Consider the following 25304-nt stretch of genomic DNA (forward strand, 5'->3'; position numbering starts at 1 on the left):
TGTGCCACTTCACTGTAGCCTGTCAAGTGGCACAGCGAGTACAGCGCTCGCTTTGACATCCGTGCACCGCTTGCTAACGCAAGTTTGAATCCCGGCAAGGCCAAACTCAGCCTTTCATCCTTCCGTGGTCGATAAATGAGCACCACACATCGTGGTTAATAATAAGCACCGCTTAGATACCTCACGGTTCTTAGCGCTATATGAATGGGAAAATATTATTATTTTATTATTAACATACTCTGTTGCACTATCTTCGATAGCAAATATTTTCACTCCCTAATAAATAAAATGATGATTTTTAATGAAGATCGGCTGGTGATACTATTTTATGTTTTTTAAAACAGGTATGTGGCTCCATTTTGCCTATGTCACGATTTACAGACTCCAGCGGATGGGGTCTTCAACTGCCAGGTGCAGGTCCAAATATGCAACTTCATGACCCTCACCATTTTATGGGACAATCGCCAAGGACCAATATGCCCTTATGCAGTACTAGCGGCTACAAACAACATACCAACCAATAGGGTGGTCTAATGGCTCGCTGTTGGAGCAACCTTCCGATTATCAGAGCGACCATTTACTGCTTTTATCATAAACCAACAGCCTATCTACCGCAAAGGAACAACGCGTGGCTCCAAATAAACTTTTGCTGATCGACAGCAGAGACAATAGCAAATCGCTGAATATTCACTAAACATTTCATGTGAAATAAATGTACTTTACCAAATGTACAATCCTGCTGTTTGCTTTTAAATCACAGTTTCATATTCCGAATTGTGGCGCGCTGTGTTGTGACATAATGTGTGTTGTCTTCCGGGTTCTGTGTAAAGTCGCGTAGTACTGGAGACGACTGGGCGCGTTTGATTACGCACCCTGTAACGTCACGGAGAGAGGCGTGGAATATGAATGCTTTGATAATATCAGGCTAAGGGGCGGGAGATATGATTTAGTGTTGCAAAAGCAAGTCAGCCAGGTCAATAGCGCCAGTCCTAGGATTATCACATAATGTCGGCGCACACCAGCCGGATTTATCGTTTCTTTAGTGGACAAAAAGTCGGTTGACGCCCCTAGGAAATTGTACTATTAGCGGACAAAAGGAGTGCTCTTAAAACACTTTCCCCCTGACAACGAACAATACAAACAACGTTCTCAGAACACCCCCATTTTGTGTAATTGCAACCATTTCGGGACACTGCGAGTGTTCTTAGAACACATTCAACTAGACAGATTACAATACGGACAGCGTCCTGAGGACACCCCAAGTTTGTGTATTTACGAACAGTTAAGTACACCGCGAGTGTTCATTGCTCATTTTTACCTTCCTTGCGAACAAAAATGACACATACTCCGTCCTCTAAACACCCCACCATTTACTTTATTTACAAAATGTCAGAACAGCCGTGTTCTCCGTGGACAAATCGAACGCAACAAAAACATCTAGCACATAAAAAAACAAAACATTGAACCTATCTCATACTCCCCCACCCTCCCCAAACACTCTTACACACCAACACACAGCACTAAATACAATTTTTTATCCACGTTTCACTGCGCTGTACGCTGTCGACTGCAAATACAAGATGGCGGGCGCCACAGAAATTCTGACGCGCTCCATGCCCCTCGCCGTCCAATCAGTGAACACGTCGCATGTCCGCGGACATGACGCAAGGCCATGGGCCAATCGGGGTGCTGTCCGCGGAGCGAACAGGGAAGTCTGTCCGCGAAGCGAACACAGATATCACTAATTTTTTTGCTTTACATTTTGGTCATTTTTTAAAAATAAATACTGGACAGATTTACACCAAATTTACAAAAGCACGCTTTTGGGACCAGGCCGCCGCTCCTGCCGCAAATTTGGTGTAAATCCGTCCAGCGGTTCGGGCTGTAGCCGTGCGCAAAGTTTTTTCCATTCAGTCTATGGGAAAAAAAAATGTTGGGACCCCCCCTATAACTTTCCCCCCCCCTGGACGAATCCTCACCAAACTTTGCAAACAAATTCAGAGTGACCCAACTACTTTTTTTGCAAAGTTTGGTGAGGATCCGTCCAGGGAGAGCAAAGTTATAAGCCACCCAAAAAGTGCTCTTCCTATGGAAACAGCAACTTAACCATAACTACATGGCCACTACCGTGGCCATGTAATATATACATATAAACTCTCATACTGTCTTTTTCACTTTGTATAGGCACGGCACATGAAGCCTACTGGGCGTGCATATAAAATCGTGCCCCTGTAAGTCCCGCTTTGCCGCTTCGTCATAGCATCCGGGGCCAGCGGGGCTCCAGGTTTGGTGCTTGCACCCACAATTGTGTTTTATTTTGTTTACTTTTTTATTTTGAGTTGAGCCCTGGTAAGCATAATCGCGAGACAAGGTCCTTGTTCACAAACGAGGGCTGCTATTTGAATCCATGGCGTTTATATCAAAGGGTCCTTATCGACTCACAACGGCCGTGCCTCCTAATATACGACAACGTATGATGTCCGAGTCACAGCCCCTTCATGATGAGCTTCCGACACGCGTGGTGGCTGCTAATACGTGCTCGACTACAATCCCTCGAACGCCGCGCCCCAAAACTAAATCGAGTAATAAGAAGAAAGGGGACTTGCTGAATAATGCTGACATCCGTGAATATGGTTTTGGACCAGCAGGGAATGCAGCCTTCACTGTCACTCAAATTGCAGGTGAATCTCAACCCCCTTCTATCAACGGCAATGCTGTTTTGAACTCTGCCACAGGAATATGTGTTCATGCTCCACCTGATTCTGTTGAAAAATCACAGGCTGAAAGAAACATTAAAGCTGCTAATATTGCTGTCTCTCTTACTGACAGCTTGATATTTCGTAATGCTTTATCTGGTGCTCTGCGCCCTGTAATTTCTGATATGTTTAATGCTAGTGAAGATGCAGTAATTGAACTGGATTCTATTAACTCTTGCTTCTCGGCCAGAGCAGATGACTCTAATCTTTCACAGTCTCCTGATATGTTCCAGCATTCTAGCTGTAACATCTCAAATTTAGATGTGTCTTATATTGCTCCGACACCTCGAAGAGTTAATGGCGAAACACACATTTCACTTAAAACATCTGAGCCTTCCAAAACTTCTCAATTGACTCTTGAGGTGATGAACATTGCATTAATGGCTTTAGCCAAGCTATTTGAGTCGGTTGATGACACCCTGAAAGGTCTCTCAGATAATTTTGATATAATGAGACTTGAACAAATCACCATGACAACTGCCATTGACCGATTGCAAAGTGGTCTTAATGAAAAACTCAATAATGCATTGAATTTACAATAGGATATAGCCAAGTCTCTGGACCAGAATCAAACTGCAAATGTGAAAAATAATATGATTTGTGCTGATGTTCAGACACAAACAATTAAGTACATAGATTGTCAAATTGTAGAAAATATCTCTGACTCCACAATTACTAACGTGCCTCATCCAACTGCACAGTCAGCCCAGCTCAAAACATCTGTGCCGTTTTTAAAGGCATTATAATTGAAAAATACACAATGACGGATCTTGTTCCGTCTCTACATTCCGCTCAACATTCTAATCACATGGACAAATCTAAGTGTATGACGCAGGAGCCCAAAAACACCTATCCTGTTTTTGATTTAAGAACCACAAACCAAGAGGAGTCAGTGAAATCAAAGACAAAGAAATTACAAGAACAAAACAAATCGAAGAATGTCAAGTTCTCTAAAACAGTAGCTGCCTCTTCAACTAAACAATTAATTAATAACTTAACGCATCCTAATAGCAGATCACTTGCCGCCGCGAGCTCCATAACAAAAAAATATGTAGCTTTGGCGAACTCGAAAAAAACAAACTCTCTGAGTCTTGTGATTCTCCGGGAGTGATCATAGATCATCCCCCTTTAGATGAATTAATCAAATTAGCTGAAGTTCATCAGTCCTTTCAGCCAAACAACCCGAAGACCGTGTCTATGCCTCCCAATCTGGGCCCAAGTAGCATTCCGCCAAAAGGAAATGCAGGGCTTTCCATTGATACTGTGGCTTCAAGAAAAGCTCCAAGGCGTGAAAATGATCTTTATTTAGAGCAGCGAAAATTTGAACCTCCCTGTTTTCCTATTATAGCAAATGGGCCAGCTAAATGTGCCGCTGTAACTATAACTACATCTTTGCCAGTGGTGTCTACCAACGAAAATAAGGTCCCTATACTCAAACGAGTATCCTTTGCTGAGTCAGAGTATCAGGTGTCACACTGCCTACCACAAGCGAATGAAAATAATGGCAATTTCCCCCAAACTGACCTTGAGGAAATCAGCAGAGATTCTATGGCTCGTTTGTGGCAGTTGAAAGCGAGACAAGGTCTTGTGTCCCCAGTGAGTACATTTTCAGATAATAACCAAAAGAAATCCCAGATGAAGCATAGACATATGCTTACGCCCCCCAATATGTCGCCACCAAGATGGTATGTACCGTTATCTAGAAAGGTTAATCCCAAACTAGAAACAAGGCACTCTTTGCTACTTACTTGTCGACCAGAAATCACACCATATTACATCATGAATCGACAGAGCATTTTAAAACTCTTCTCTGATACTATTGCGCTCAGAGAAATTGGGTCCGATGACTTAGATCAAATTGAGTTTCCCAATAAAAATAATATTGGTATAGCTCTCATATGGACCCGTTCTTTGATCATACGCAATATTATTTGGGCAGCAAAGGAGCTCTGTTCAATTTGGGGTTCCTGATCTCACATAATGTTGATACGAAAAGACCCTTAAAATCCTGTTTTAAGACTGATCAGAATTCTCACTTTTCTACCTCAAAATATAATGCGTCAGAAGCTTTGTCTGGGCCCAAGGAATACAGTCAAATTACCAGAGTATAACTAGAGTTGGCTGATGCCCAGGTGTGCCTGTCAGTTATTAGTTGGAACACCCAAGGATTTAGTCATTTTATCAATATTCCTTGGAGCATACTGGGAGATTACGATCTTATATTCCTTCAGGAAACTTGGCTGACAATCCCTCCTACTTGGAATAATTAGGACATTCAGCTAGAACCTGCAACACGAGCTGCCAAAGGAAGGCCCATATCAGGGTTGCTCACTGCTACAAACATCTTAGCGAATATGCAATTGTTTTAATTGTCCGCAGTTAATTCTTTCATTCAATTTTCATATGTTATTGTTAGTTCTTTCAAAATTGCATGTATTAATTTATACTGGAATCTGACGGGCATTTCAACTATGGTGTTTCTCAAAAATGTTGCAACTGCCTTGGAGAATATTATTCTGTTACATGCCATTATACGTATTATTGTTGCTGGTGATCTGAATCTACATCTCCTGAGTGGAGAACCATCTAAAGAACAAGAACGAGTAAAACGGTGGAATAATCTTGTTAAAGCTTGGAATCTGGTGATGTTGAATGGCACGAGTGTGGCTGATTGCCCTCCTCTTGCAACTTGGTTTAGACCGAGTCAGAGTGCGATCATTGACTATGTTTTTGTAACAAGATCTCTCTTTGATCATATAACTGATTTTGCTGTAAAAATATCTGAACATATTGATCACTGACCGTTGTCATTCAAGCTAACCTTGTCCACCACTCCTTGTCCACGGAGACAACTGCTCTTGGGTTCGGTTGAAAAAAATAACTCCTTAAATCGACTGAAATGGTCCGATAAATCACTTGTGCGTTACCGTGACCATTTAAATGTTTATGACCAGGCAGGTTTGGAAACTGACCTCTCAAATAATATGGCACCTTATGACTTTATGCAGTTATATGACACAAAGCAGAATTATAAATCAAACATAACTCAAACATGTGATAACGCTGTCTGCCTTAGGAAATCCGTTTTTAGAAAGCAGAAAAGACAAGTCCAAACTTTACCACCGGCTCTAAGGGCTGCAGCCTTAAGAACTATTAAAACTGCTTATGGAAATTGGATGCATGAACACAAATTAACCAAACAACAAAATGATCGTGAGGCCATGCTTAAGTACATTCAAACTAAAAATACTGCCCAAATGTGGCAAATGCTCAATTTGCTTACTAAGGTTCCACAACTAACATCCCAAATAAATGGTGTTACGGAAAATTAGTGTATAACTCATTTTTCGGCCATCTATGCTGCTCCAACCTCACGTGAGGCTCCGTGCCTGCTGCCAACTATCTTTGATCTGAAGTTCGATGAAGATGACATTTGTTACTTCATCAACAAGGCTAGCATGTCCCGAGCCACGAGTCCAGACGGACGATCCAATGCAGTAATAAAAAAGAATGTTGACCTTTTGACTTCCATCCTATACTCTTTATTTTGGTTAATTCTACGTGATCAAGAGTTACCAAAATCTTGGACTCATGCAATCATTGTTCCTATTCATAAACACGGCAATCGACAGAATCCTATGAGCTATCGGCCCATTGCACTTTTAGATGTGCCTGGGAACATTTTTTGCAGACTGTTCCTACGTGACTTGAACGCCTGGTCACTATCAACACATCAAAGAGACCAATTTCAAAATGGGTTTATTGTTGGACTAGGCAATGCAATTAATTTAACACTTCTCAATGTTATCAAGTCTTCTTACACCATGCAGAAACAACCACTCTATATGGCGTTTGTTGATTTCCGCATGGCGTTCGATTCAGTTGATCGAGAGCTTCTTGTGCGGAAATTGGTGAAATATGGGTGCCCTGAATCGTTGATAAAAATTGTGAGCCTCTTACACACTAATACATCTGTGCAAATTAAATTGCATATGGAAGGCCTTCTTTCTAACACTATTAAAACTGCAAGAGGTTTGAAGCAAGGATGTATCCTTGCCTCAACATTGTTTAATCTCTTCTTACTGGATTTAGCAGATGCTTTCGCCTCAGCTATAACAGATTCTCCTAAGTTAGATAACCAAAGAATATCATGGCTCCTTTACGGAGATGATTTGGCACTGATTTCCCAATCTCCCTCTGGGTTGCAAACTCTCTTTGATGTTCTTGATCAATATGTATCCTCCAATAATCTAACTTTTACTGGGAAAACCGAAATTGTCCTTTTCAAATAAGTACAAATGGTCATTAGCTAATCAAAATCTGCAAGTGGTCTCAGAATACAAATATTTACGGATGAAATTTAACAATCTAACCTCTGAAAAACCGCTTGAATCAGCAATTATAGCTAAACTTACAATGTTGATATCTCAGGCCAAAATCATTCTGGCAAAATTTGGTGAGTTTACTTGTAGGCCCATCATGTCCTATTATCAACAAAAAGTTTTACCAGTCATCACCTATGGGATGGAATCTGTGTTGCCTAGAACCCAAGTATTTTGGACTCAGGTAGAGTCAAAGTTCTGGAAAAACGTACTTAATTTACCAAAAAGTACTCCAACCATGTTACTTAGGTACGAACTCGGCCTTCTATCAATACATATACAAGTCATCTGGAAAATGTGCTTATTGCTTAGGAAATGTCTATTGGAATTCTCTAACCGAGATAGTCTGGCCATCCTAGCTAATCATTTGTTGACCTCAAATCAGTCATTTCCCTTAAATTGGAGAATGCATACTTTGAATGCTCTTGCCAATGCTGATATCTCGATCAATCTCCTTCTTATGAGACCGAGTAGAGCAAAGATCATACTCTATCAGTTTGATAGTGTATGTACTCAAGAAAAATGCTTTAAATTCAAGGATATCGATAGGAATCTCTTTAGTCACACACGATTTTGCACAATGGTGGACTATCTTGTTAAATGTCCATCTCCAATTTTGAGAATGAAAATTCTAAGACTACGACTTAACTTGTGGCCGGTGAACGAGATTCTGGTCAGAAGAGGCCTCCTCAAAAAGAATGAATCCATTGTCGTTTCTGAAAAGAGGCATCACATACAGAAACTCTTTGTCATATCATCACAAAATGCAAAGCCTTTATACCACACTGTTTGAAACTTGTCAAATTCATGACATCTGAGTACATTCAAATGTCTGACAATGAGATATGGGCTGAAATCTTTGGATCTGGTAAAATCTCGGTTAGAATTGCAACCATTAACATTCTCGATGTTGCTTTCCCGTATGAGCGAAAGGTTATTGCAATTGCAAAATTAAAATTAAATAGCTAAGTTTTATTATTACACGCAATATTTTGGTAAAGAGTCTTATTCTTTATTCTTTTTATCATTGTTGATTATAGATTCATTATGCTGAAATTATGTTAATATTTTAACGTGTATTGATACGTATGTATGTTTTTGTTTTGCATTTTTATAAGTATGGTATGTTTAATTACTGTATATAATACTACTAAAGAATGAATGTTATGTATTTGTAAAGTTGAATTGCCAACTAAATCAAATAAAAATAAAAATAAAAATAAAAAAAAGGATGAGGGGATGCAGCAAAAGGTGAGAACACAGATAAATCTAAATCTATCCAACCAGAAGAGGCCCCCAAACATAACCAGGGTAAGCCACATGGGAAACCAAATAGGGCTAGTGAATCCTTTGGTGCACAACCAGAGGGAGGTCAGCAGAAACACCCATTCCAGAAAGCATTTGGTAAATTCTATGTCTGTGGGTCAACTGACCATGTGAAAGGAGATCCCAGATGCAAGAGTAAACCTGTAGGGATCAGCACTGCCTCCTTAGCCTTCTCCCCAGAGGAGGAAGTACAAATGGCTAGTGCCTACTTTCAACTATTTTCTGAAGTACCCTTGGGTCTTCAGGCCACTGTATCCTTGGAGTCCATTGGTCTGGGTAAGAAACAGATTATGGATGTGTACAACTCCATTCCAGAGAACTCTAGAGGGTATTATATGGACAGTGTTCTTGTCAATGGCCAGGATACTCCTGCCAGGAGAGACACTGGGTCCAGCAGAACAGTAGTGGATGAAAGCTTTTTCAAGCCTGAGGATGTTGCTAAGGCACCCAAAGGCCCCATTCAATTCTCTGGAGCCCATGTCCAGTTGGTTCCAATTCTACCAGCTTTCATTCAGTATAATAATATGACAATGAGGATTCCTGTCAGTGTCCAGAATGAGGTGCCTGGGAGAGTCCTGTTGGGGAATGATTTAAAAATTCTAGGGGTAGAATCCAGTAACCTCAGGCCTCCCAGTCAGAGAAAACAGAACCAAACCAAATTGGCTAGAGAGGCAACCTTAAGAGACTACTCTGAGCCTTTGGGAACCTCTACAGAGAACCCCACTGCAAGCCCTAGTGTAAGTAAATTGACCGCTAATCCAGGCAAATCTGAGGCTAGTATAGTAGGGAAATGGGACCCCCAACCAAGCTCTATCATTGCCCATCCAATTGTAAAGTCCTTGTCCCCCCCTGCTTCTGAGGAAGAGGTGGATAGACAAATTGGACCCCTCTCTAGGCCTGTGAGAACTGGTAAGCACGTACATAGAAACGAAACCCAGGTGGTTGGAGATACGTCAGCTTTCAGTTTGTATCACAATTAGGCCATCCTATCGCATTGGTAGGCCTCATGCCAGTGACTTCTGTTTGAAGACTGTCCGTGCCAGTTTACACTGTCTCGTTACATTTGAGGGAGTGTTGGTACACTGCTATCTTAGCTCCAGACCTCATGAACAGTCCTTGTTTGCAAGCTCTTGGTCACATGTTACAAGACTATGAAATTGTCCATATCGACGGTGCTTCTAAACTCATTTGATTAACATTTTGCTTGGTGCAGTTTTCTTTTTAGCCTTTAGAGACTTGTTTACTGCATCCCAAATTGACTCTATGCCTTTTAATCATCCAATATTTGGCATCAGTAAATGTTCTTTTTCCTCCCAATCTTTGGGAAATATGTCCTTGCGCATGGTCTATTTATGGACTCCCTTTGCAATTTTCCTTCATCTCTCGAAAAAGTTTATAGAGTTAGCACTGATGATGGTCAAGAAGTCTGAAATGCATTGGCTTCTGAATCTGCCAATCAAATTAAAAAAAGGCATGTTGTGCATCATTAAAGGAAGTCACCAAAAAAATTAGAAAGCATCTTTTTAATTCATGAATATGTTCTTTTGAAAAGCAGCCGTGTTTACTACAATAGCTGTCACCAGGTCTGATGATGAGTATCATCAGTTTGTCTCTATGGTTCTATTTCCTAGAATAGTGCATTTCAGATTTCTGGTGGACACCACATACTGAAAATGTAATACCAGGTCGTGCCCACTCACACAAAGACATGACACTTTTTGGGATGTAATCTGTGACATCACACCGTGTGTCATCATTAAGGTCACAGGTCATATCACAGTGCCTCCTGTGATATAATTGGGTGTGTTATGTCACTTTCATTACCCCTGGCACTTTGGTTAATCAACACCTAGCCTCCACCTAAGCAGAGGTATTGGTGTGAAGGACATGATTGATCATGCTGTTATAACAGAGCAGGATTGCTATTTAGAAATATACCTACTTTTCTTCCTGTGGTTTATGGATGTGTACATTGAGTAAAAGACTTTGCAATGAATTTGTGTTGTTCAGGTGGCATCAGCAATTAGCTATTCGTTTTTTGTATATATATTTAAGAACAAGAGTAGTCTTCTTATATCTGTTCTGCATCCATTATTATAGGAGATTGCACACAGGGCCCCATCCCAAGTTGGGCGGTAGCCCATAAATGCAGTGGTAACGGTATTACTGTGACATTTAAGGGCTGGCCCTGTCACAAGTTGGGTACTAAATGGGTGGTTTTACCTCCAGCTTTTATCTCGAGGTGAAAATCCCATTTAGCACCCTGTTTTCGGCACAATTACTGCCGGGTGTATTATCGAGCTGTATCAGGAATGTCCTATTCATATGTGTCATTGATGATGAATTTTATTTTATTTTATTTCAGAAGTGTCTAGCTGTCATGAACCCCAAAACCCTGGTGGGTACTGCTGGCAGGCTCTGGCCAGGGAAGTTGCTAACTGGGTAAGGAATAGACTCCTGTCTGTGTTTTCCCTCAGCTGCCCCGCACAAGATGGCCCCCGGAGGAGGCCACCCAGCAGAACTCAAGATGTCCTCCAACTTGCCAGACTCACAGAATCCTTGGTGGTCTAGTGGGCTGCGTGGGGCCCAGGGCTATATAAACCCTGCCCTGTGCCACACCCAGTGGTTAGCGTTTTCCTTGGCCCGTCAGAGGCAGCGTAATGATTGCCTTCAGTGATCCACCTGCTCCGGATCCTGTTTCCTCGTTCAGTGACCAGCACTTCATCTGAGTACTTGCCTTGATCTGGAAGCACCTGCGGGACCTCCACGGGACGTCCGCGAGGACCCGACATTCAGCTCTGCTCTCCAACAGCACTGGGAGGCTCGCCGCGGGACCTAGGAAGACAGAGAAAACCCAGAAGTGAGTCGGAGGTTGACAACCGGCACCCCCCGCCTTCCCTGAACTTACCAGAGCTGCACCACAGAGCTTTGTCGCAGTCTCAACGTGCCGCAGCTACAGATCTTCACCAGACTCGTTTGCGGAAGCAAGAAAAAGTAAGCAAAGACATATATTACTGTTTACCAAACAAGAACATCACAATTGGACACAGGTGCGTGAGGGCAAATCAAGACACCAAGCTCACATACTTACCAGCACGAAGCAGCAAAGCCTGCACCCCCCAGCACACAAAAGATGTGGTGGAGTGAACAGCATTGTTTGTACATAGTGGACCACCAGAGCTTTTGTGGGGGCTCACCAACACGTTACCAACCCAGAATTTGCTGTTTATCCTCAAGAGACACTCTCCAGAGCAACAGGTGCATCACAGCAGGCCTGGGCCACCTAATCCAGTGAAGTAACTGGATCAGACTCTAAGGAGACTGAAGGAACCATCACTATACAAAAAGGTGCCCTAGAGACTCACTAGACCCACCAGAGGCACTGGAATCCTTCAAGCATCCAACCAAACCACTCTCTGCTTTCTGTCCACTGGATATTTAAACCGGCAGTGTGCAGGGAGGAGGGAGTGTTTTGGACAATCTACCAGCATCAGAAGAACCACCAGCTTCACCTTTCCACCCCACAGACCCTATGACTGCCAAATCGATCTGGTCCCAGGAGCGCAACTTCCATGCAGTCGCATATATGCTCCTACTGAAAAAGAGAACCAGCACTTACGTACTTACTTCGACCAGTAGCTGGCTAACAGGTTTATTCGACCATCCAAATCTCCTGTCTCTTCAGCCCTTTTCTTCATCCCCAAAAAGGAGGGGGCTCTCAGGACCTGCATAAATTACAGAGAGCTGAATAAAATTACTGTAAAGAATATGTATCCCTTGCCCCTAATTCCCGTGTTGCTGGACCAATTAAAGGGGGTGAAGATTTATACAAAACTCGACCTTAGAGGATCCTACCATCTGGTCCATGTAATAGCCAGAGACGAATGGAAAACGGCCTATATGAGTACACAGTAATGCCCTTTGGACTGTGCAATGCACTGGCAGCATTCCAATATTTTATGACTGACAGGAGTTAAGAATGGAAAAGCGGATGCGTTATCTAGGATCGACTGGGGATCAGAAGATGAAGGCGCATACACAAGTCCTACACCTGTATCCATCATACCAGGAGAAAAACTACTAGGAATCTCTGGAAAAGATCTGGACTCCTTGGAAAAGATACACAACGAAATAAGGAAATCCATGACCCCAGCACAAGTTCAAGCTTGGGTCGCACAGGGGTCACTATGGACTGCAACCAAGGACCTCCCATATTATCAAAATCGCTTATACCTGCCACACCCTGCAATGCAAGATCAAGTCATGAATACCTATCACAACATGCTTACGGCAGGACATCCTGGAATAGCAAAGAATATGACAAAGATTCAGCAAAACTTCTGGTGGCCTACATGGCGAAGGGACATAATACAGCACGTGAAATCCTGTGACATCTGCACAAGGAACAAAACACCAAGGACCAAGCAGCAAGGACTACTTTGACCTTTGTCGATCCCACCAGCCCCGTGGCACACTATTTCTTTAGACTTCATCACGGAACTGCCATCCTGCGGGGGTTACAACACCATATTGGTGGTAGTCGATCTCCTGACTAAGATGGCACACTTCACTGCTTTGAAGGGGATACCCAATGCAGGAGCTTTGGCCCAAACCTTCCTGACCAACATTGTTAGACTGCATGGGTTTCCGTCCATTATAATATTGGAACGAGGAAGTCAGTTTGTCTCCAAGTTCTGGAGGAAGTGTTGTGCCAAGGCCCAGATAGACGGCTGTCTGTCTACCAGTCACTACCCACAGACAGATGGACAGACTGAAAGAACAAACCAGACACTCAAGCAATATTTTTGTTGTATGTTAACACAGACGGTGTCATGTCGCCGTCTTTTGGTGGCCGCTGGCGGCTATGGAAGCCTTGGCGGCACCATTAGGATGTCCCATGTTTCTCTTTTACTTCCTGGTGTGGCGGTCTAGTCTTTTTCCTTTGGTTTCCCTTTTCCGTATTTAGCCATGCCCATCTCTGGGCTCTGTGTGTTGCAACTTTGTTTCCTTTTGCTCTGTTGCCGTGCTACTCCATACCTTTGCTCCGTACCTGTGTATTCTGTCCCCTCGTGCTGGTTTTTTCCCCCGTGCTGGCTCTCCCTTGCTCTTCTCCTTTTCAATTTTCCCTTCCTTTCGGTTCCCGTACCGTAGTGCTTTTTCCCTTCTTGCTGCCTTTTGCGAACCGCTTACCTGGTTCCTGTCTGCGCTCCTCTTACAGCTCACTTCCCGGGGCTGAAGGTTTCTCCCCTTTGCGGTGTCTGTTTCTTTGGTCCTAAGCACTGCCTCCTGCTCCTTACCTGTATTGCTTCAAGTCCGGACGTCTTCGGTACCCAGCTGCATAGTGGTACTTGTACCTCCATCTCCGAGGATACCTTCTGCTCCTGCTCGTCTTACCTGCAAGTCCGGACGTCATTTACCATTGCGTCCTGAACGGAATCGGCTACAGCTACATCTACAGAGAGGTTTGTTTAAGCGGCTGCTTTTTTCCTCTCGTATTGGTTCCTGCGGGAAGGGGGCCGGCTGCTTCCCTGTTTATCAGGGAATCAGGGTGGCTTCTTCCCGCTGATGGCCATATCTCTTCACAAAGAAGAAAAGACCCAAGAAGAAGATTTCCAGACGAGAACCCTCCTCTGAAGAGACAGGTGAGGAGGAAGGGGAGGAGGACATTGATATCTCAGATATAGCGGATAATCCACTTGCCGCTACCGAATTTGACAGTCGGATCTGAATTGGGTGGAACTGTTATGGGCAGCTGAATATGCATACAGCAACACAATCCATAGTTCCACTGGTGTTTCACCCTTCTTTTTCCTAGATGGGAGAGATCCACGTACTTTGGCCATTGATCCGCCAGCGCCTTTAGACATGCCAGCTGTTAAGACTTTACACGCCAGTATCAAAGACACACTGAAAAGGGCCACCCAAACCCTCCAAAAGCAGTGCATAAACATTTCGCCGACAAGAGGAGAACTCCAGAACCCCAATACAAGGTAGGGGACAAAGTGTGGTTGGCCACAAAGCATATCCAATTGAAAGGACCTAAGAAATTTCATCCCAAATATATAGGCCCATATCCTATAAAAACTATCATTAATCCTGTGGTCATAGAACTGACATTGCCTCCTATCCTTTGCATACACCCCGTATTCCATGTATCATTACTGAAGCCTGTGCACCTGGGTACCTGAGACTCCTTGAAACATCCTCCACCTATAACAGTACAGGGAGAACCTGAATACAAAGTCAGAAATATTTTGGATTCTAAAAGTGGTTCGGAAAAAGCTCTATTATCTGGTAGACTGGAAAGGGTATGGAGTTCTGGACCAGACCTGGGTGCCAGCTGACCATATACATGCACCCCATCTTTTGGCCCGATATCACCGTGATCACCTAGGACGTCCGGGCCCTGGTATAGCGCTCCTTGGGGGGGGCTTTGGGGGAGAGTGCTGTCATGAACCCCAAAACCCTGGCAGGTACTGCTGGCAGCCTCTGGACCAGGGAAGTGGCTAACTGGCATAGGCGTAGACTCATGCCTGTGTTTTCCCTCAGCTGCCCTGTGCAAGATGGCCCCCGGAGGAGGCCAATCAGCAGAACTCAAGATGTCCTCCAACTTGCCAGAAACACACAGTCCTTGGTGAACTAGTGGGCTGGGTGGGGCCCAGGGATACATATACCCCACCATGGGCCACACCCAGTGCTTATCATTTTCCTTGGCTAGTCAGAGGCAGCGTAACACTTGCCTTCAGTGATCCACATGCTCCAGATCCTATTTCCTCATTCAGTGACCAGCGTTTCATCTGAGTACTTGCCTCGATCTGGAAGCACCGCGAGGACCCAACATTCAGCTCTGCTCTCCAGCAGCACTGGGAGGCTCACCGCGGGACCTCCACGGGACGTCCACGAGGACCCGACATTCAGCACCACTCTTCAGCAGCACTGGGAGGCTTGCCGCAGGACCTAGGAAGCAAGAGAAAACACAGAAGAGAGTCAGAGGTTGATGACCGGCACCCCCCGCCTTCCCTGAACTTACCAGAACTGCACAGCTGCACCTTGGTGCTCCGTCACAGTCTCAATGCGCCACAGCTACAGATCTTCACTGGACTCGTTCGCGGGAGCGAGTGAAAGTAAGCAAAGACATATATTACTGTTTACCAAACAAGAACATCTCAATTGGACACAGGTGCATGAGCGCAAATCAAGACACCAAGCTCACATACTTACCAGCACGAAGCAGAAAAGCCTGCATCCCCCAACACACGAAAAACGTGGTTGAGTGAACAGCATTGTTTGCACATAATGGACCACCTGAGCCTTTGTGGAGGCTCACCAATGCGTTACGAACACAGAATTTGCTGTTTATCCTCAAGAGGCACTCTCCAGAGCAACAGGTGCATCACAGCAGGCCTGGGCCACCTAATCCAGTGAAGTAACTGGATCAGACTGTTAGGAGACTGAAGGAACCATCATTATACACAAAGGTGCCCTAGAGACTCACTGCACCCACCCGAGGTTCTGGAATCCTTCAAGCATCAAACCAAACCACTCTCTGCTTTCTGTCCACCGGGTATTTAAACCGGCAGCGTGCAGGGAGGAGGGAGTGTTTTGGACAATCTACCAGTATCAGAAGGACCACCAACTTCGGATGTCGACAGACTGAACCAGGCACTCCTGCAGGGCCCCAGAGGTAAGCGTTACACTAGCTTAATTTAGGTTGACTGTACAATTTCTTTTTTTCAGATTGACCTGCTTTGCAGTTTATCTAAAGCAGGAGGCTTTCCTGAGTTAGAGTCAGAATAACCCAACGATCTGCACATAGAAGATATTTTACATCCATGTCAGCAGAAGCATACCTGCAGTAGGGAATCCCTCAAGGGGTGGCAATAATTCGTATCTATCTAAAACTTGAGTTCAGTTGAGTTGGATGATTAACCACCTGAATCACAAAACACATATAGACACAAAGCAAGTCTGCACTATATGAACAAACAATTACATAATGTAGAGGAGCAAGTGGACACATTCTCTCTACTCAATGCCCCCTCAGCCCCACCTTATTGGAATGACCAACGAGGAGCCACAATTGGGAAACCATGCATATGTTTGTGTGACATGTCCATACCAGGTTGACTATGTGAAAAGCAATATGCACTCAGACAGCCATTCAGAAGATACTGCTATGTTTGAAACAGTGGAGAAAAACTATCAAGAAGGATGTACCTTGCTGAGTTGTCAGAAAGCAGGCTTGAATAAAATGGTGCGCGACATGGATGTACGTTTAGCAAGGTATCAACAAAAATGTATGAATATATGCTGAAACGATATGAATATACTTAAGAATGACAATGTAACTGAAGCTTTAAGAGAAACATGTACTCCATGATGCAGTATTTACGAATACAAACAAGGATGCAATGTTCATGTGTCAATAACTGTAAATATGCTGAAACACACAGTAGAAAGAATACATAGAAGCATGCTTATGAGAGCTATATGTTAACATTTAGGATTACCATCAGAATAAGATGGACGACGGCTCATGTCAATCAACCCAACTAACTTAAAATGGGAGCCCAGATGTATTCATGGTGGATAACACCTATCAAAGAACAATGACAATGATGCCTGTTCCAAGGACAACACCAGGGCCAATATTACAGAGACCAATCACTGATGGTCCAAGCGATCAGGTGACAACAGCGTGTGGCATCTCGTCTGGGTTTTTTTCTTTCTGGAACCTCACTGCCAGTGGCTATCCTGGATTGGTGACATCACTTCCAGTGGGCATCATGGATTGGTGACATCACTTCCTGTCTCCATTTTGGATCAGTGACATCACTTCCTGTGGCATCTTAAATCAACCCCACAAGAGGCTCCTCTGGAAACATCAATCACAAAGAAATCACCTCATCCCAGCAACATCAGGGACAATATCAGATAGACCAAGCACTGATGGACTTGGCGATCAGGTGACGAGAACATGTGTCATCCCTTCTGAACATCCTGGGAGTGTCCAGCCAGTGGCATCCCAGTTAAGGGCTGATCAGTGAAGGGTGAAGACCAGCCATTTACCAGCCTCTTTTACTCAGCTTTTGCCTTTCTCCTTGTTGCACCCCTGAGTACCCCTAGCTTCCTAATACTGTCTCTCCATACTGTGCTACACACCTAAAATGCATTCACTCGTGCACCTTCTGCTGCTCCTCGTACTCACCTCTCCCTACACTTTCTCCATTCACGCGACAACTTCCTCCTTTCTTATCCCTTTAAAAAAAACTCATAACTCGAAACTCCCACTACTCCATCTCTCTTCCACCTCTTTCAAACAAACAAAGCTGAGGAGCTAAACATACATCCTCTAACACCTATCTACCTCACCTCTCTTCCTTTGAGACTCATCTACTCATCTTCTCTACTCTTCCTTACTTCATCAACTGAACATTGCACTCTGGAATGCTCAGTTTGTATGCAACACAACCTCCTTTGTCACTGAACACTTTCAACCAGCTTTCCTCCGCTAGACCTTCTTGCTATCACTGAAACCTGGATTTCTCCGTCTGACACTGCCACTGCAGTGGCGTAAAACAAAATATGGGGGCCCCCCTGCGAGCCATGCTGCGGCAACAAATCACGGGTTGTGCCACATTCTGAGCCGGCCTAGATTATCACACTTGCACAATATGCACAAACGTGCTGCTGAAAGGGTATGTTGCACATCGTACTAGTAGAAAGATATAAATATGTGTTTTAATGCACTATACAGCACACTTTCTGAGGAAAAATTGCATAAAAAGCCAGAGTGTTTGCAATTGTTTTGCAGGGAATTACCAATCCAATACATGCAAGTCAGAGCACAGGAACATTAATGCGTTGCTATTAAAAATACCATGCCACACTGAAAACATGTCCCACTGGCTATACAATGTAGACCAGTGTAGACCAGTGTAGACATGTAATAACATTACATAAAGCATGCCAGGCCACATTTAGACATACCTAGACTGGTTGCACCAAAATGCAAGTCAAAGCAATAACACTCATCGAGATGCGAGCACACATTCAAGCCGAGGACTCTGCGGCCTCTAACAACACGGCACTGGTTGATCCTGTTGTGGTCTCTACCCCTCCTGTTCCCTCCCAGACCCTCTGTATTTCTCTGGCCTCTCACTTCACTGCTAAAACTCAGGACATCCTGTCCTCTATATCCTCTTCCTCTGCCTCTCTCACCCCCCCCCTTGGCCATCTCTACTTCTCCTCCTCCTTTCTCCTCTTTCTCTCTGACAACACCTGACAAGGTTTCTTGACAAGTCCGATCTATGAAAGTGTGGTCCAAATAGGTGCTCCTCTACTCCTCCAGAACCATCAAGGACCATATTGACACCCTTGCTCCAGCCTTGTTCGATTTCTGTAATCGCTCTTTCGCACTGGAACTTTCCCCTTTCCCCTTAAGCACTCTTTTCTGCACCCACTCCTCAATTAGCCATCTGCGAATCCGTCCTGCCCAGCAAACTATCGCCCAATCTCCATCACCCCTTTCCTGGGCAAACTCTTGGAAAAGCTGGCCATCTCCCAGCTTACTCTTCACACTGAATCTGTTGGTTGTCTCTATGACCATCAGTCTGGCTTCAGCGCTGCCAGAGGCACAGAAACTGCTCTCCTGAACACCCGTGAAGATCTGCCCCTTAACCTTGATTCCAGCATTCCTTCTGTCCTAATCCTCCTTGATCTTTCCTCTTCTTTTGGCACAGTCAACCACGCCATCCTGATCTATCAACTACGTGAGAACCTGGGCATCAGGGATTAGGCCCTGGAGTGGCTGACCTCCTTCCTCTTGGACTGCCCCTCCCAGGTCCAACTTGGTACCTGTAAAAATAAAGCTCCTTCAAAATCGGTGGTGTTTTCACACATGAGCTCTACTTGGCAGCAAATAAGGGAGAACTCCAGCTAACTTGAGTTTTAGGTATATCTATAGGCAGCGTAAGTTTACCTATTTATTTTACTATCCTATGTAGGCTTTATCTCTATTTGTTCACAAATTTCCTCAGGGGTCCTCCACATTGCACATTTGACTTCGGTCCTGAGGAAGGCAGGTATTTCATCCACACGCCGAAACGTACTCCATTCCTGCATGTTGACTTTCAATTATGCTCGAGAAGGATGCCATCAAACAATTGAATAGGCATTTTACATAGACCCTGAGTAGATTTGCAAGATTTGCAAGATTTCAAATTCTATCTAGAGATAGAATCAAATTTCGAACTCAAAATATTATACAGAACAATAAGATTGTGTTTTTCTATGATTAGTTCTGTTAAATTGTATGATTTAGTGGTATCATCATACTCATAAAATTATTGTTTATAAATGAATGATCATTATGTGATATGATTGGATGTTTTTTTCTGCTTTTGATTCTGTTTTTGTTAAAAGTAATTGGGCATTAACTCTTATTTGTAGAGACTTTTGATTCTTAGGGATGAATCATGCAAGTTATTTGTTAATTTTTTCATTCTATGTAAAATGTTAATAATTATATTTGCGGAATTGTGACAGCTATTGAAATAAATTGTGATTGTTTCTTTATGAATTGGATATTTGTTTAATATAGAGTGTATGAACATTGCTACAGCTGACAAATTGCCAGAATGATAAACCTAGGCATATTATTGAATTTTGTATTTAGAAAATGTATTGTTGATTTGCAGGTGGGCACAGAATTATCCGTGGAACTTTGACCTACTTTCAAATGCTTTTTGTCAGCTTGCAACTGGTTACTCAAACGCGGAACTCAGCCCAGCTATATTCCATCGCACACAAACAGGATGTAATGTCCTCACTTGGTTACTGATATGCTTACCAAGGTGCCTTCTTCTCAGCACGGCTTTTAATTGCCCCTTTTCCTCCCTCCCTTTCTCTTCTGCAGGAAAGGCCTACTGACCACAGTCAGCCCTGGTCTGTCTGCCTCCTCTTTCTGCAGCCAAAAGCAAAAAGCCGCTTTTTCACTCTGTATCTTCTTTTTAAAACCTCCTTTTCCACCTGCCCACTTCATGTTTATTCCCCTAAACAAAGTGGAAACCCTGCCTGCCCCTGACTGTTATGTCATATGTCAACCAGCCACCTTCTCTGGATAGTCAAACCTCCTGGAAACTTCCAGAATCATGCCACATGTTTCAACCATATCACCTTTGAGCAGTGTTATTCAATAGACATTTTGTGAGGAAACGACATGTAACATTTTTTATTCTAGCTTTCTGCGCTAACAGCCCTGCCTGCCCCTGACTGTTATGTCATATGTCAATCAGCCACCTTCCCTGGATACTCTTCGCTTCGCACACCACTTGAACATTTGTTATGAGCCTCTGTTAAATTCTCCTGTGGCTTGAGGGAATGTCCCCTGTTGTTGAAGTAGTCCATTATACATACTTTTTTCCTTGGTTGAATTTTGCTTCTGGGTTGTTATTCAACCTGGAGATTTCTGAAAATCCCCAAGAAATCGGCCTGTTTATGGGAGGAGTTAGAATTTCTCAACCTGCTTCTTTTAGTTGGAATTTTCTCTTTATGTTTTTTCCCCATTCCTTTTTATTTCGCTTGGATATAGCAGTCCTTTGTTCCTCTGCATTGGAGTATAAGAAGGGGCAGCTAGCAATTTCAATTTTTGCATCAGAAATCTCATGGACCTCTATAAGTCTAGCAGGCATGTCCTGATCTATCAAGAGGCATGGATCTCTAGGGGAGTCGGCAAGATCAATACCTGACATGTTCCTGGGCAAGGATTCTTTGTTTCATCACAAGTTTCTCAAAAGAGAGTGTATTTCTTCCAGTATTATAGCATGATGTTTTTGTTTGCAAATATATTCTCACACAGTTTTATAACTGCATTTAACATGAAATGATGAAGAATGTATTGATTGTTTCATCCATTGCAACATTCCACATAGGGAGTTATCAGGGATTTATATGCCCACATCAGGCGTATAAGTGAAGACAAAAATCGGGGGTTTGATGAGGATGGTTGTAAATGCCTCTTTGTCCTTCTTGGCACCCAATTTTCAATTGTCATGGGCGTCGGCTCTTGAGGTAAGGACTTTGGGGTAGGTGACTGCTGCACCCTTCCCAGCACTTTCTCCTGCTGCTCATCAATTTCAAAGCTAAGGTGTCGAATTGTAGGGGTATTCGCGGGGTCGGTCGGCTGCACATTTTGTGTCATTAAAGGATGTCACCAAGAAAATGAGAAAACATCTTTTCAATGTATGATTATGTTCTTTTGAAATACAGTAGTGTTTACTACAATATGTGTCAGCATATCTGATGATGAGTATCATCAGTTTGTCTCTATGATCCCAAAAAGTGTCATCACAAATGTAAATAACGAGATACAATTAGTGTAAGAATAATAAAATAGTAAGAAGAAGACAAAAGTCTATTTTAGTTTCCAAATACCTAATTTCCAAGGATGCTGCCTCAATATGTCAAGGGAGCAGTCATACTATGCCCACTGCACACCAAGCAGAGTCCAAGGGAACTGTTATAATATACCTGTACAGTTTTATATGTCCAAACTCTGCCATAATATGCTTTGGTACTGCCACTGTATGCTACACTAGTGGAAAAGCCTGTGTGCACAGTCCAAAGTTATGCTGGATGGAGGTTTCCGATTATTGTTTTTGTTACATTTCCGTTGAGCGGTGTCTTCTCGATTGGTGATGTTGGTGCAGACATTTTTGTTGCGTTCACAATTATTTTCCCCTTCAAGGGCTCTTTCTGAATCTGTCATATTTATTGTATGGCTGCAGAACGTGATTGTTGCATGTCCTGATGGAGACCTGTTTCCCGAACTGTCATATTGGCCCTATTTTTTTGTTTTGTTGCTTGCAATATTCTTTTCACGAGCAACAAGCTTTTTGTTGCTCAGTCATATTTGTCCGACAAATACATTGAACCTCATTTCTTTAGGGGTCAGTGATTTCAGCAGCTTCATGTAATAAAATTCTCTTAGAAGGGATTGTGGAGAAATGTCATGCTGAAAATAATTGCATTAACAGAAAGCCCCCTGTATGGTGAACAAAAGTAATGTATTTTGTTATGTTAGAGAAATAGTGCTTAATCAAATGAATGTATGTTTATTTGATTATTTTATGTATATATTTTATTAGTGTAATGTTTCCATTGTCATAGAACGTTATCAGTGGGATACTGAAGATACAGTAGGTTTACATTAACACAGTAGGACCACGATATATCCTAAGGCAACAACTCCCTCTAGCAGTCACAACAAGCAAAGCAGGCAGTCTCTACTGAGCATGACTGCATCAGACAAACAAACATCTGGTCTTTTATTAGATTGTATGATTAGGCTTCATAAACATAGCATATTCCTCTGCTGCAAGGTACATCCTTATATAACCATCTTATACTATCATAAGCCAAGTTCAGCGCCAATCCCTCAAGTACTAAAAAGTCAGATATGCCAGGTATATTCAGGAAATGTAAAGTGCAGCCTCACTTTCCAAGGTTCTTCCTCCATGCTCCATGTGAACATATTTCACCAGATATATCCTTGTGGCTTGGCTTCCATGCCCCATCAGCAGTGGCAGATATAAACCGCCTGATCCATAGCCAAGATTTCCTAAAAGTCATGAATGATAGAGGTGGGACAGATGATGAGGGTGAGAATTGAAGAGGGCAGTTTTCTATTGGTCTTGGAGGTGACAGTGGTTCATTGCTGCGGTAAATGATTTAGGCTTGCTTGTTTTTGTTATATTTCAAGCCAAATTAAGTTACTCCAAAATTATCAGTTCTGAAAAACTGGTTTGCCCAAGATCACACCATTTAAAAAAAAATGTTATTTGTTAAGCAAAGCTCAACCTAAACAATAACACTTAAATAATTCATCAAATTGCAATTCATTTAAAAGATAAAGAATTACATTTTTAAATCACACATATTTCAATAGTATTTTTATTTTTAATTTTTAAATGGTATAGTTTAATTATAAACTTTTTCATTATTTAAGAGTAGTTTAAAGAGGATAAAAGTTAAGAGATATCGGAAAAGAAAACACATCACTTCATTTGTTCAGTTCAAGGATGGTTTGGAGAAATAGGGCTATTGTGTGAGTGTATTTGTTGTTCTGCCCGCTTAGGAAGGGAGACCATCTTTCTTCTGTGGTCATCTGTTGCTCAGAGAGTTCGAAGAAAGCACCAAATTGTTTCCTTTGGTTAGAGAGGGACGGGCATTCCATTGCAAGGTGGAACAAGGTTTCAGTGGATTTTTGCACATCACAAAAGCAACAGTATTGATCCTTGCAGGGAATCTGCTTGGTGATGGCAAGGTCTGTCGAAGGATGTTCAGACGAATTCTGAGGAAGGTTGATCTTATAGATGCATCTGGAAACAGCGCAAGGTATTTGGGTAGCTCATGTATTTCAATATAAACAATACATATTATCTATAATTAATTATAAAAGAAAGAGTAGAACAAATAGCAACACCATACTTTTCCCAACCCAAGCGTAGAAATGCTCCTCTGTACACCCCTTATTAAATTATTTAAATGATAGACTTTAAATATTGACATCCAGGTTCAAATTGTTAAAAAACAATCACCTCCGGTGACAAAGATGTTGATCGACAGTCCGTCCATAAGTAGTCACTGTCGCGTGTGATCCCAGATTTCATACATCTTTTAAAATATATAATCTGTAATAGAACAAGTACTTTGCAAGACATTAAAATGTGTTTATGCGTTTCCACCTCCCAGGTAAAACCACAGAAGCGCAGCATATGTTTACCTTGAATAACTTATTTGTATACAATATCTCCTTAGTTGAATACCTTGCTAGTTCTACCGGAAATAGATATGACGGGGGGAGCCACAGTACCAAAACATGTATGTTTGTGTTGTAAATAACAAAGGCATACAACGCTTAGATTTTTCAAAAGCCCGAAACCCTAAAGAACTCAACCCAAGATCATATTTTATCAAAACAGATGACACTCCATTAGGTATACACACAACGTTTCTCCAAATTAAGCTTTTCAAAGAGTCCAGTATACCCATCATTCTTTCATAAGTCAATTCTATACCTTAACAAGAGTTTTGGTAGCACTACATAAAAATTCAGCAAAGGTTTGATCGAAAACTTGCAATCAGAACTTTTCAAATATTTCATTTGCAGAATTAGTCTATCTGCCATTTGCCTATAACACATCTTAACTTAACCTTTGCCTAAAGTGCTTGTGAGAGGGAATCTCAAACAAACTAACGGGGTAGTTCATGGAATCTTTGTGCGCCGAAATCTATAGCGCAAGCGTGAGAAACGCAGCGCATGCCTGCGAAACGCACGTGTGCGCCCGTTTACCGATTCATGGAAGGCACTGCACGTGGTTTACCTGGGACCTGCACTGAATCTGTGTGTCAGGTACACGTCACAGTGACATCCCAAAAGCTGTGCGCGAGTCGCCCAGTGAAAGTGCACAACTTCCAGCGCACACACCTAAAAAGCGGGCAGAACATGCAGAATGGGGAACAACACGCGAAAATATGGGCGTAATGGGGGAAGTACAGCAGTGAAACACTCGCAATGCCACACGCATGGTAACAACCCATATTCATGCAATTGAACAGGGCAAACCCACGCACGCCAAAAGAAGCCCAAAGCCGGAAACACGTCCGCCATGCAAAAGCAGACAGAAGCGGCCCGGCGCAGCATAAAAGCATGCACAAACAACAAGCAAGCATATACAGCTACGATGCATGTCCCATTCCTCAAAGCAGTGATCGCAGGACACCACAGGAGAAGGAGGATAGCCAGGATCCGCATTTTCTTACCCAGGACCAGCCTTTT

Source organism: Ambystoma mexicanum, chromosome 4q (assembly GCF_040938575.1).
Source record: "Ambystoma mexicanum isolate Mex_15411 chromosome 4q, UKY_AmexF1_1, whole genome shotgun sequence".
NCBI lineage: Eukaryota > Metazoa > Chordata > Amphibia > Caudata > Ambystomatidae > Ambystoma > Ambystoma mexicanum.